The sequence below is a fragment of the Mustela putorius genome, unplaced genomic scaffold, assembly GCF_011764305.1.
Source record: "Mustela putorius furo isolate JIRA1106 unplaced genomic scaffold, ASM1176430v1.1 tig00000083_pilon_pilon_pilon, whole genome shotgun sequence".
Classification (NCBI taxonomy): Eukaryota; Metazoa; Chordata; class Mammalia; order Carnivora; family Mustelidae; genus Mustela; species Mustela putorius.
In genome coordinates, this window is record NW_025421273.1 from 611,410 (window position 1) to 626,804 (window position 15,395).

A 15,395-nucleotide genomic window follows, 5' to 3' on the forward strand; every position below is an offset into this window, starting at 1 on the left:
ACCCTGCACTGGTCTCTCTGCTCAGCTGGGAGCCTGCTCCCCCCCACCCTGCCCTCCGCCTGCCTCTCTGCCTACTTGTGATTTCTCTGTCAAATAAATAAATAAAATCTTGAAAGATAGAAAGAAAGAAAGAAAGAAAGAAAGAAAGAAAGAGAGAAAGAAAGAGAAAACCCATGTAGTGTCAGTCTTTCTGACACTTTTTATATGTATACTTAAGAAAAGGTGCTATAAGGCAAGAGCAGCTTGGGGTCGGTGTGACTTTAAAACTTAGTTGCGGACTGGAAATGTCTATGATAAATACTCCTTCAAAAGTTTGATCTTTCAACAATGAATACTGTTACGCTGAAAAGAAAAAAAAAAGTTTGATCTTTCTGGGTAACAGTGATAAAAGAAGGGTAGGATTTCCTCTCCTCTTTGATTCCAGAAACAATGGTTTATATAGTAGCATAGTTTTTTAAAAATATATTATATAGACACTGAATTTATTCATGTAGTATTTGCTCATATCTCATAAGCACAAAAATATGTATCAGTAAATACAAATTCTTTATGTTTGCTGGGAAAAATATGCAAAAAGAGTCTTTGCCTACTAAATGTTTCCACGTCACTATATTCTATGGGATCATCTTGGCTTTGAGTGCACAGGACAGTTTTGTAGCAGAGTAGGGGATACTTCAGTGCCTCCCAGTTCAGCCTTAAGAAATCTCCAGTACAGTTGTCCTGCCTTCTCTTTGTGTAAGGGTGCAAGTTCCTTAGCCCCCAGCGGATGTCTGAAACTGGAAATAGTATTGAATATACGTATATAACTATTTATAAATATACAGATATATAACCACACGCTGTTTTTATAAGATTGTGCATATATATATATGAACAATTTTATATATATATATATATATATATATATCCAAAGCAACAACAAATCTCAGATATATATATATATATATATATATATATATATATGAGGTTTTTCCTATGGTTACATATTTATGATAATTTATAAGTTGGGCACAGCAAGAGATTAAAAAAAATTAACAATAAAATAGAGCCATTATAACAATATACTGTAATTAATGTCATGTGAATGTGGCCTCCCTCACATATCTTATTGTATACTATTCACCCTTCCTGTGATGGTGTGAGATGCTAAAATGTCTACACAATGAGAGGAAATTAGGTGAATGACATAAACATTGTAAGACAGCATTAGTCTACTACTGACCTGCTGACGGTATGTCAGAAGATGTGTCATCTACTTCCAGACCATGACCTACCGAGCAGTAACTGAAAGTGTGGAATGAGGGGCGACTACTGTAATTCTGATGACAGAGATTTATTGTTGCTTTGGATAAATCCAGTAAAAATGAATTCTACTGGCAGGTGTAAAATCTCTGCATTGAAAAATGGTCGGAGTTGCATGTCCTTTACTCCCTCATTCTAAGATACAGTTCTAAATTTTTGCAATCAGACACACATTTAAATGTATACATTTGGATAAATTCTTTGAAATCATGACAATGTGAAGACTGTAGCTAGTTGCTGCTCTGCCTGGGCAAATAAACACTGGACTCTGGAGTCTGAAAAACCATATTTTGAGTCCTGTTTGTCTAGCACAAAATATGTGACCTCTAGCAAGCTAGTTTCCCTTTTAAAGCATGCTTACTCATACTTAAAGATAACGGATGTCTGATAATTGGTTTCTCTAAACATTAAAGAAAATATGTAAAAATCCTTGTTCCTAACAAGGGTTCAAAAAGTAAATTTATATTCTCTTTTTTTCTTCCTCACTAGTTTGAAACTACTAATTATCCCTAAATAAAATGTGCCCCCTAAAGTCAGAAAACTTAAAAACAAGCAAAGTCTTTAATTCCTTTTCAATAATAAATTATAGAAATCGATGAGTGATTAATTTAAGACTCAATCAGTGTAAATGATACAGTTCTTTATATTGATATAAATGATGATGTTCACGTACATCCTTTGCTAAGAGATCCATCTAAAGATGGAAAATATCTTCAAATAAATTTATTGACCTTAAGTGAAACATGGTTGCTGACTTACACATAATGTTGTTTGTTACAAAATTTATACACACTGTGTTGAATATTATCAAACTGTAAAAATATTAGCAGACTTTGACTAGCAAGTTTTTTATTGTATTTACTTAAATTATCACTTAATTACCACACAAATTCTTAAATATAGGTTTTAGTTAACTGTAACCTGAAACATTTAAATTGTCTCTGGTAAAATGCTTTCTCCCTAGTGAGATAGTCTCTTTGCTGATATTGATGGGGTTCTGGAATATAGGTGAGGTTCGGTGGGGTGAGTTCTGGAGCCAGCAACCAAGGAGGAATTCTTGAGTTGTTTTTGGTGCAATAGGTGGTTTATTAAAGCACAGGGACAGGACCTATAGGCAGAAAGAGCTGTTGCACTGGGGTTGTGAGGGGTGGCTGATTATATACTATGGGGTTGGGGGAGGTAAGGAAAAGGGAGGTTTTCAAAAGGATTTTCATATGTTAAAGAAGACTCAAAGGATACTGGAAGCCTTGCTAATGTCAAGGTTGTTTTTCCCTCTAGCAAGGCATTAATATGAAGGGATTTGGGAGCTTCCTGTAGGAACATTACACTCTGCCTGGTTCAAATACTTGTCAATGGACTGCAGGTTATAAGTACATTTAATTGTATCTACATATCCTTCTAGAAGGTAAGTTATTGATAGAAATGCTTTGTTCTTATAGTTTCCCAAGACATTTGTAAACTGAGGGAGACTCCTGTCTTGCAGGATTTTGATCTCTAAAAGTTAAGTATTTGTTTTTCCTTTCCTTGGCTTTAGGGCAGCCAGGAGTATGCATGAGGAATGTCACATACACCCTGTTTGGGGAAGGGAGGGAGGCTGTGAGGTGTCAGGTTTTGCTTTGTCCTAAGCTTGCCTTCTGTACCTTCATTAATATTATACCTAGAACAGGGTTCAAGTTTAAATGTGTAAATTCGATCCTTGAGTAGACAGCCATAATCTGTGATTCCTCACCCAGAGGTTTTGGCCCCTAGCATACCTGTGTTTAGTTCATGCCTGGGCCAAAAAAAAACAAACCAAACAATAACCAAAACCTAATAACCAGGTTTGCTGAATGATAGTAATAGCTACATGGGATAATGGAAATGAGTTAAATAAAATATGACATGGGGTAATAATTAATATTGCTTACCTTTCAATGTAACATTTGAAGACGTTATTTAGAGAGCCTGCATCATTATTTGAAGAAAATTATCGCATGGTTTCTTTTTAAAAAGATAACTTAAGATTGAAATTCCCAGTAGAGGTGTAAGGTATATTGACTATCTTCCTTTAATTCCCTAAATCCAATTCATTTCAAATAATAGATTCTACTGTTGGAAACGCATTTTCTTATTTCATACATGTGAAATGTAATAACACCTGAAACCCAGTTCTGGCATATATAAATCAATATTTTCCACTATAAATGTCATTTTCCTCACAGGTTTTGCTACTTTTGATTTAAGAATCATCATGGTTCAAAGTACAGGTTTATTCCTTAGAGAAGTAGGTTATTAGCCACAAAATAATCACCCAGATATGAATAATTGAACAATTGCCCTTTCAAGTTAGCTGTATGTTAAATAGAGATCTATACAAAACCCCCATAAAGAAGTATGTATTTATTAGGCACATAACTAAAGTCATTAAAGAGATCTAACAATGAATTTAAGACACCAAATGAACAAAGTACCTTAAAAGGGGCTAGAATGTTAATGTTATGATAATGTTATGCAACCTCAAGAACAGTTAATTTTGCATGATCTACACTTTCCTTTAGACTCATTGTGAGACTTGCAATGGTTTTAATTCCCCTCTCTCTCTTTATGATAAGACATTACACAAAAATAAAGGTAGCAACCATTCAAAAATAAAGTTATTTATTTCATCATGTTACTGAGCAAGTTATCTTGGCTATGGACTTTCATGGAAATGTTAAAACATTTAATGGCCCATATGAAGACTACCTGATAATAAAGCAAGTCGATTGCTGTTCTGAGGAGGAACACTTCTGTTTCAATTTCCAATGCATCTATCTAATCACATTACTACAGGTTTACATGAGTCCTCATAGGCATTTGCTCATTGTCCCCATAGTTACAAACTTTGTCCTTTGGAAGAAATAGGAGGTTGGGTAGAAAAACAGTAAACTCCAGTATTATTTTTACCTGCCTTCAGAATAGCCAAATTCATTAGTGAAAAACCATCCTGGTTCTTCCCAGGACTGAGGGACTTCTTGGCACAGAGGATTTTTAGGACTACAACAGGAAAAGTCTCAAAGGAACTGGGATGAGTTGGTTAACCCAATTTAGCTGATCTTGCTAACTTGTATTCATTTGGACCAGAGGGATAATGTAAGCCTGAGCAAGTTCACCTTTCTGTTCTATTTACCAGTTGTAAGTTTGCTCATTCTCAGGGACGTTATCTATTCCTCCAGGGCCCAGAGAAATTAGCAGTTGAGCACTTACTGTTTCCCATCTCAAGACAACCCTCTGCTCCCACCTACTCTGTCAGATACCTACTCCCCACTTGGATTCCTCAATGCTTGTAAAATTAAGGGCTTTGTGTTTTTAAGTGAGTTCCTCCTTGAGTGAAAGCAATGCCTCTAAAGTGGGGATGTGGGACAGTGCTCCATAAAATAAAGGTTACACATTCCAGCAGTAACTAGAGCACTGCTGGGCCAGAAATCCTGCTGCTTTTGCACAGGAGTATCTTCAGAGATTGAAATAATAAATACCCTGTAGGACATCTTCCTGTTATGACATATTCTTGCTTCACAGCTATTTGCAATGACTTAAAATAAATATAAAGATAACCCTCAGAACACAGGCTCTAGAGCAGAACTGGATGAATTAAATTTTTGGCTAGGTCTCTTTCCTGCTATATGACTTTGAACAAGCTCACAATTTCTCTGTGCCTTAGTTTTTCAACAGTAGATTAAAGATAATGATAGTAAAAAATACATGCTTCATAAATTTGGATAATGATTAAGTACTATTTGCAGAGTGCTTAGTTAAGTAACCAATACATAAATGTTATATATGTGCACTTATTTCTAAGATGGCTTTTACCATTGGGTGATTTACTTGTTTGGGTCAAATTGAGAAGTACTGAAGAGCAAAGGCCTTGGTGTCCAGTTAACCAGGTTAGAAACATGACTGCATCACTTACTTGAACAATTAATTAGTGTCTCAGTTTCCTTATTTATAAATTGGCACTACTAATAAAGCCCAGCACAGAGGACTGGTAGAGCATATGCATGTACTAGATGTTATTACTGCTAGTATTATTCCGTGATATGGAGAGGAGGGAAAGATCATACCAGTCTTTCTAACTCAAAAAAAAAAAAAAAAAAAAAAAAAATCTATGTAATCCCTAGGGAGTGGGACATGGATGCTATTAAACTCTGCAAATCTATTTGTAATTATTTACTTCCAGAAAAGAAGGGCGTCAGGCAGAAGTTTCAAATGCAAATGAATATAGTGTCCAAGAAGGAAATGCAAGCTAGTGAAACATACTACAATTAAGGAAGTAAGGAGTGATTCAAACTAGAATATTGGGGAATGTGCATATAGTCTTGAAGAGGGAAATTACCCAGAGCAGGCCCAGGCCGGCAGCCCCCAGAAGATGGAAAGTTACTAGCAATACTAAGAGATAACCAGAAGCCACTCTTGAGCAAGAGATAACAGCCATTTCTTCTTCTGTAGACAGGCTTCCCACCATGATCTTCCTACACTGTCCTAACTGCTCTTTCTGCCTAAAGCACTCCCCCTCCTGGCCCAATTTGAACCCACCTTCTAGCAGTCAGCACAGCCCTTGGAACCTGACCCCTTGCACTGCCCTATGAAAGCTCTGCAACCCTGCTGCCTGGGACCCAGAATTTCCAGTGTGAGCTCCTCTGGGTCTGCCTGTGTAAAATAAACCCGAATTCTCCTACTTCTCCAAGTGTCACTTGGTTTCTCACCAGTCTGACTCATTTTTCTGTAACTGTCTAAAATAATTAAAATTAAAAAAGCAATAGATTGGGAGCCCCTGGGACCCACAGTGGGTTAAGCATTTGTCTTCAGCTCAGGTCATGATTCCAGGATCCTAGGATCCAGTCCCAGGTCAGGCTCCCTGCTTGGTGGGGAGTCTGCTTCTCTGTCTCCCACTCCTCCTGCTTGTGTTCCTCTCTTGCTGTGTCGCTCTCTGTCAAACAAATAAATAAAATCTGTAAAAAACTCAATAGATTCCTGATCTGTATGAACCAAACCTCTTTGAGGAACTAAATTCATCCTGTTTGCCACCAGTTTGCAGTTTTTGTTTATGACATACACATATTATTTGTTTCCTGTTTTTTGGATGTTTTCAAACTGCATTTCAGAAAACTTTTTTTTTTTTTTTTTTTTTTGGTAACTTCAAAGTAATAAACTATTTGCCAAACTTAGCAACCATATTAAAAATCACCAGAATTAAATTATGTATTCTGGTTGGAAAACACCTCATTCTTCCCATGTTGGAAAAAAAAAAAAAAAAAAAAAAAAAAAAAAAGGATGTGTATGGTATATACAGTTGAATCATTTAAGTACTTAACATTTGATAAAAATATTAAATAATCTATTTCTTCAGGACCATGGATCCCTGAGTTTAAATAAACTAATTGTTTAACAATATTGAGAAATACTTCTGGATATAGGTTTACATTTCTTTCCAGAGTTTCTAAATCCTAGAGGGATGGGAATACTATTTTTATTTTGCAAATATTCTCAGATGAATAAAAGTAGTAGAATCATCAAGAATTACCAGATATCCTGGCCCCTGGAGTTAATTTTCCTTTCCTTTTTTTTTTTTTTTTTTTTTTTTGAGAGAGAAAATGCATGTGCACAAGCAGAGGGAAAGAGCACAGAGAGAGGGAAGGAGAAAGAGAACCTCAAAAAGGCCCCATGATCAGAGTGGAGCCCAGGAAAGCAGGGCTGGATTTTACAACCCTGAGATCATGACCTGAGCTTAAATCAAGAGTCTGATGCTTAACTAACTGAGCCACCCAGTCACCCCCACTGTAGTTAACTGAAAATCAGCTTTTTTTGTGCTCTACATATGTAGTTATTCAAATTACCTCTTTCCCTTTCACAAGCAACTTCCTCTAACAGGGTATTTTCTTAGTTTTGGGCATCATATTCCACCTTTATGATTTTTGTCATATCTGGTTACCAGCTATAGTGATATTTCACTAACATTTGTCTTTGTATCAGCTATTCTATTTATATTAAATTCTTTATATATGAATTAAAGCCTTAGCCAAACACAATGGTCTCACTATCTGTGGCTGTCTGCCTTTGAACCAAATTCAATTAATTTAGTCTGGCTTTTGCCCCTTGGGATTCTAATATAAGTTTGGTAATGTCTGGTTTCATATAGCAGGGAACTGTTACAGAAACGGGTCTCTAGGACTCTAAGGCCATTTGTCCTCTTTCGACAGAGTGTGCTTCCCAAAGCAAATGCACATTTTCAGTATTTGCATCAGTATGAGTGCTGGACATATATACTTGCTATTAAACTTACCAAAACAAACAGATGTGTATGTCTACTGACCACATGTATTTGGAAAAAGTAGGGAGTAAATGAGGGGAATATTCTTAATTAATATTGACAAAATATTTTCTAATTAGCAAACAGCTCATTAAGGGTTGGTAAGTTCCATCTCTTTTTGTTTAAGTTTTAATTTTTAAAGATTTTATTTATTAGACAGAGAGAGACATCACAAGAGGCCAGAGCAGCAGGGAAAGAGAGAGGGGAAAGCGGGCTCCCCACTGAGCAAAAAGACCAAGGCGGGCTCGATCCTAGGACCCTGGGATCATGACCTGAGCCAAAGGCAGAGGCTTAATCCACTGAGCCATCAGGTGCCCTAGTTCTATCTCCTTTTGGTAGCTTTGTTTCTCCACATTAGGTCTTTTTTAATAATATACAAATTCATTTTATTAAAGCTTTACCCATTTAAATCACCCATTATTGGTTCTAATAAAAATGTGGAAATAGGTAAAAGAAATGGGTGTTTTTTTCGAAGAATGCTAAGCATTTTCTGGCAGATCCTCCAGAAATTGTAATTCCACAGGGATATACATTTTAGATTGATATGCTAGTGCCCAGGCTATTTTACAACCTTGTAAGGCCAAAGTTAAATTATAGTAAACTTAAACAATGAAGATTTTTCCTGCCCTCAGAAAATGCAAATGATTCCTGCTCCTAGATATCAATTTTGCCCAGCAGGGAATATAGACCTCTGTGAGTCAATCTCTCACGTGTGCTGGTTTTACCCATTAACTGGTCTCCTAATTACGAATTGAATAAAATACTTGATATAAGTTCATTATGTATCTTCACTGCTGTATAAAACTGTTTAGATTAAGGCATGCATTTTCTTAGCTTTGAAAATGAATCCCATATGGCAGTAGAGTTATGACTTTGATGATTCTCTTTGTTAGTGTGTTTATGTCTGTCTGTTTTGTAATGATTCTGTGTAAGTGCGTTTTTCCAATTCACAAACATTTAGTACTACACTCCTTTCTACCCGTGGCAGCTGTGATTGGGAATTTGGGGTAATGGAGATTAGGTGCTCTTTTCACTGGATGGGGAGATCAAGTCTCTAATGGAAGAGATAAAAGATAATCTAAGTATTTCAGTCTTCATTTGTTTGGATGTTTGTCTACCTGTGAATGAAAACCAGTTAAGACTTCCATGCTCGCTGGAAAGGAGAATTACTCTGAAATTTGGTCAGGTGAATTTTTGTGTTTTCTTTTGACCTATGGCTGAATTTTATAATAAGCTCTACGTGTGTGTATGTGATAGCTGCAATTCAGAAAAGTATTTACCTCTGCTTGATGAGTGTGAAGTATTTTCTTACTTCTAATAGGTATTAATAAAGGAGATCATGTGTTCTGACTGGATTGTGGAGATAAATAAGCATCTACATAGATTAAATATTACATAAATTAAAAGAAAATTTAAAAAATGAACTTTTTATGTTCCAAATGTGTTAGACTTTTAAAAAGATTTTTTTTTTTTTTTTTTACATTAACTGCTTTCTCAGATACAGTGTAGCACCCAAGTTCACATAGTTAAGATAAGTCTTTGGGCAAATCAGACTGGCTTAATAATTTTGATTTAAGAAAGAAAAATAAGAGTTAAGCAACTTTTCCATGATATACCACTAATATTTAGTAGTTATATTAAAATATTTATGTTAATTATTATATATTAATAATATAGAACATTATATACAATGAGGGCTATGTGTTATAGATTAATTATATAGACAATATTATAAAATACATAATGTATATTAATAACTATTATGATACATATTATACTTATATACCATATTCTAAGTATATATAAATCATCATTGTCTTGGTTCCATAGAAACAGAAGTAGAAAATACATGATCTCTGTGACCATCTTCTTTCATATATTCAAGGTTCATCTATGTTTAATATAAATAAGTACTTCATTTCATTTTACTGCTCAGTAATATCCCATTGTGTAGATACTACATCACTTGTGTTACTTCACTCATCAGTTAAAGGACAAGTTGGTTGTTTCTATTTTTTGGCGATTGTGAACATGTGACCGATCATTCATGTGCAGATTTTTATGTAGACATATATTCGCAGTTACTGGATACATGTAAATGAGTGGAATTACTAGGTCACATGGTTTTAAGGGACTCCCAATCTGTTTTTCAAAGTGGCTGTGCCATTTTTACATTCCAGCCAGCAATAAATGAGGGTTCAAAATTCTCAAATTTCTTATCAACATGTATTCTATTTATTATTATAGCCATCCTGGTGGGTGTGAAATAGTATCTCATAATGATTTTGATTTGTATTTTTCTCATTTGAGCATCTTTTCATGTACTTATTGTCTTTTAAAATATATTCTTAAAAGAAATGTTTATTTAAATTCTTTGTCTATTTTAAAAATTAGACTGTCTTTTATTATTGAGTTGCAGGAGTACTTCATCTATGATAGATACAAGTCCCTTATGAGATATATGATTCATAATTTTTTCCTATTCTGTGGGTCGTGTTTTCACTTTCTTGGTAGTAGTTTATTATTTTTTATTATTAAAAATACTATTTATTACTATGAAGTCCATGTTATTATTATTTTTTTTATTTTTTCACTTGTGCTTTGATGTTATATCTAAGAAAATATTACTTGACCCAAGGTCACAAATATTTTCTCCAATGTTTTCCCCTAAAAGTCTTACAATTTTTTTCAGGTCTTACATTTAGGCCTATGCTGCATTTTGAATTAATTTTCATAAATGCTGTGAGATAGAATTCAAATTTCATTCTTAGCATTTGATTATTCAATTGTTCCAACACCATTTGTGGAAAATCCAATTTTCTCCCATTGAGTTTTATGGGCATCTTTGTCAAAAATCAAGTCATCATAAATATAAGAGTTTATTTCCGGCCTTTTAATTCTATTCCATTGATCTACTTGTCTGTCTTTATACCAGTTTCACACTAACTTGATTACTGTAGCTTTGTAGTAGTTGTGAAATTGGAAAGTGTGAGTCTTCCCCTTTTTTCTTTTTCAAGATTTTTTTTTGCCTATTCTAGTTCATTGTATTTCTACATGAGTTTTGGCATCAGCTTGCCATTTCTGTGGTGGTGGTGGGGGGAAGCCAGCTGGGATTTTGACAGTGATTTCATTGAACTGGAAGGTCAATTTGGAAACTATTGACATCTTAACAACATTAAATGTTCTCATTATCCATTAACATGGGACAACTTTCCCTTTATTATGCCTTTGAAGTTTTTGTCTGCTATGTATCACATCTGGCCTGTTTCATAAGCAGTGTTTGTTTGTTTTGTTTTGTTTTGTTTTTTCCTACATAGATGACACTTTTCTGTTTTTCATATGTCTCAATTTTCCCTTGAAAACTGCTATTTTTAGATAACATATTTTAGCATCTCTGAATAATAATTCCCTAGGTTCTTTCCTTCTTTGGGTTCTGTGCTAATGTTGCTGTCTTTCTGGTGACTTATTTGTTTAGTGACTTGGCTGAAGTAACTCTCTGGAAACCTTCTCCCCCACAGGGTAAAGCCTCTGATGTACTTCCTCAGATGTTTCTGGGTTTTATACTTAAGCTAAGCTATTTATTGATCAAAGATTCTTGTCCATCAGCCCCTTTTTCCAGTTAGATTTTGGCCTTTTACTTTTGGATATGTGATAACTTGGAGTCTGCTATCACAGTTCAGGGCTTCCAATTTTTTTTTTTTTTTTTTTTTTTTTTCTCCTCTCTCTCTCCTCTCTCCCACTCCCTTACTATGGTCTATTAGTAGATTGAATTTTCCCTGTCTGATTACTCCTGGGAAAGCTATCTTGGTTATTCATACAGACTTACAGATGCAGGGATATCCATGAATTTATTTTTAAGTCCTAGGCATTGCCCCTACCTCAGAGCATTGTAATGGTCAGCCAGCATTTGGTCAAGTGGTGCTTAAGTCCCTAGTGACAGTGAATCTTCCACTTTTGCTGATGAATCTGTGTGCAGCTCAGGAATGTTTACACATCTGCCCACACCTTGCTGACCACTGTGTAGAGACAGCCCTGAGGACATTCATAGTTTTACCAAACCCCAGTATTGGCTAGAATCATAGGAGGACTCTTCTAGGCTGTCTCTTTCTCTTAAATGTTGAAATGCTCTTTTTTAGCTTGTTGTTGTTTCACAGAGCTACCAGTGTCCTTTCCCCTAGACTCCCACTTCATTTTTTAGTATTAAACTGATTATAAGTATCTTTATGTTGAGCTTTATATTAAAGAAAGTAAAACTAGATGTCTCCCAGACTCTTCAAACTAAGTGTATTTACATTTCTACTTAGCCTTTTGTTCCATCCTGCCTCCTCCCCCTATTTAGACAAGTTGATACAAAAGCTAACACAATATCTGTTTCTGAGAGCTTGACCAGCAACATATTTGCTGTGACACATTTATTGTACTGTATTTTTGTGTATCCCCACAAGTCTCTTAGTTTGCCAGGAGAAGGAATTAAATCTTTTTCAATTTAAATGAATGAAAACTAGCTAGATAACTAGAAGAAGAATTGAGACAATAGAACCAGATTAAATTAACCTACAAAAGCTATGTAAAAAATGATATTTAAAAACTTATTTTTTCATATAATCTATTTCTCTATACCTACATATCTAGAAAAAGAAAGAGAAATTGGAAAAAGGAGATAATAAATAAATAAACCTGTATTTATATATCCTAGCATTTAGTAAGTATCATAGTAGTTGTTAAACTGAACCCTTTCAGGCATCTAGAATATATATACCTTTTAATTCTTACTACTTTGTTGTGATTATTTGTAGAACTTTGACTTATTTGACCATAAACTATTGAAGAACATGTTTTATTTGTTTTAGTATTCCTGGGCACTTATTAACTATTAAAAATCATAATAATTGGGAGAAGGGGGTGGGATTATGGACATTGGGGAGGGTATGTGCTTTGGTGAGTGCTGTGAAGTGTGTAAACCTGGTGATTCACAGACCTGTACCCCTGGGGATAAAAATATATGTTTATAAAAAATAAAAAATTATATATAAAAAAAATCATAATAATACAATATTGCAAGCTGCTAAATATAAATGAATGAATGAGTGAATAAAAATATTACCAATTATTACTAGTCATTTAGCGATTTTATTTTTCACAGTATATTTAGTATTTTTATTAAAAACATTTTAACAATAAAATTATAGACACTATCAAATTTGCATTATGACATGATTATCACAAGTGAGGTTATAGTATAATTCCTTTTTTAAAGATGCAATGCTAGTAAAGTGCATGCCTACTGGTAGAATAAAAAATCATGAATTCTGAAATTCTCCTTTTTGGTGGGGTCTTTGCCTGGTTTGGAGATCAGGGTAATGCTGGCTTCATAAAAAGAGTCTGGAAGTTTTCCTTCTGCTTCAATTTTTTGAAACAGCTTCAGGAGATAGGTATTATCTCCTCTTTGTAAATTTGGTAGAATTCCCCAGGGAATCCTTCAGATCCTGGGCTCTTGTATTTTGGGAGGTTTTTGATCACTGCTTCAATCTCATTGCTAGATATTGGTCTATTCAGGTTGTCAATTTCTTCCTGATTCAGTTTTGGAAGTTTATAGTTTTCCAGGCATGCATCCATTTCATCTAGGTTGCTTAAATTATTGGCATATAACTGTTGATAATATTTCTGATGATTGTTTCTATTTCCTTGTTATTAGTTGTGATCTCTCACTTTTCATTCATATTTTTATTAATTTGGTCTTCTCTCTTTTCTTTTGGTTTACTTTGGCCAATGGTTTACCTATCTTATTGATTCTTTCAAAAAACCAGCTTCTAGTTTCACTGACACAAAAACAAAAGTGAATTTTTGGGACTTCATCAAGATCAAAAGCTTCTGCACAGCAAAGGAAATAGTCTAAAAAACAAAGAGGCAACCCAGGGAATGAGAGAAGATATTCGCAAATGACACTACAGACAAAGGGCTGATATCCAGAATCTATAAAGAACTCCTCAAGCTCAACACACACAAAACAGATAATCATATCAAAAAATGGGCAAAAGACATGAACAGAAACTTCTCCAATGAAGACATAAAAATGGCTAACAGACACATGAAAAAATGTTCATCATCACTAGCCATCAGGGAGATTCAAATCAAAAGCACATTGAGATACCACCTTACACCAGTTAAAATGGCCAAAATTAACAACAGTAAACAACATGTGTTGGAGAGGATGTGGAGAAAGGGGAAACCTCTTACACTGTTAGTGGGAATGCAAATTGGTGCAGCCACTTTGGAAAACAGTGTGGAGATTCCTTAAGAGATTAAAAATAGAGCTTCCCTATGACCCTGCAATTGCACTACTGGGTATTTACCTCAAAGATACAGATGTAGTGAAAAGAAAGGCCATCTGTACCCCAATGTTCATAGCAGCAATGGCCAGAATTGCCAAATTGTGGAAAGAACAAAGATGCCCTTCAACATCAGAACAGAAGAATGGATAAGGATGATGCGGTCCATATATATTATGGAGTACTATGCCTCCATCAGAAAGGATGAATATGCAACTTTTGTATCAACATGGATAGGACTGAAAGAGACTTTGCTGAGTGAAATAAGTCAAGCAGAGAGAGTCAATTATCATATGGTTTTTATTATTCGTGGAGCAGAAGGAATAATATGGAGGACATGGGGAGATAGAGAGAAGGGAGTTGGGGGAAATTGGAGGGGGAGACGAACCATGAGAGACTGTGGACTCTGAAAAACAATCTGAGGGTTTTGAAGGGGCATGGGTGGGAGGTTGGGTGAGCCTGGTGGTGGGTATTATGGAGGGCATGTATTGCACGGAGCACTGGGTGTGGTGTATAAACAATGAATTCTGGAACACCGAAAAGAAATTTAAAAAATAAAGAGAAATTTTTTAAAAAATCAAATAAAAATATCATGAAATCTTACTGTTAATGATGAAGTAAAGCCATTTAGTTGAGTGGCTAACAAACTGTCTAAACTTATTCTCCTTATTTCTAAAGAGCTCTCTCCACACAAAATAAAAATACTAGGACTAAAACAACTCAATGTATTTCAGACAAATCATATTTGTAACTCACATGCAACCTGATTTTCTTAATCCTTTTATCCAACTCCTGATACTTGCTTTTTCCAAATGTTATATCTCCCCTCCCATCTCTCTAGAGAATTTACTTGTTTAAGTCCTGAATTTAACTTTGAAAAATACTATTTAATACAATTCCATATTTCCAAGTATGTAAAATTTAAAAAGCATTTGTGGAAGACATATTTTCTTGTCACTTACTTGTTAAAATGTCTTGATTAAAACTTTCAGTCATAACTGTTTACTAAAAAATACTAGTTAACTTAAATAATGAGCATTATAAACTGTTTTGCTTAGTTTTTGTTTAAATTTTGCAAGAATATAAAAATTGAAAAATAACAATGCAAAGTTTTACCATATGAATAATTATTACAGTTTGAGCTGAAGTTATTAAGAATAATTTTATAAGGGAATAAGAGGTGCATATTCTTACCCTGAATTTAACATCAGTTAAGTATTACCTTGATATGTCCTTACAATTTCATAATTTTAGCTAACTCTGTTGAAGATCTTTCTAATTTATGCTTTATAGTAAGGCAAGAAAATTAATTTGCAGAACTTGCAGCATCATGTCTATTACTGATAAATAGTGCTAAAAATGTATATGAATATGTGTTAATTTGAAATGATGTGAGGAGCACCATAGTATTAGCAAAAGTAATATACTGGATGTACTTG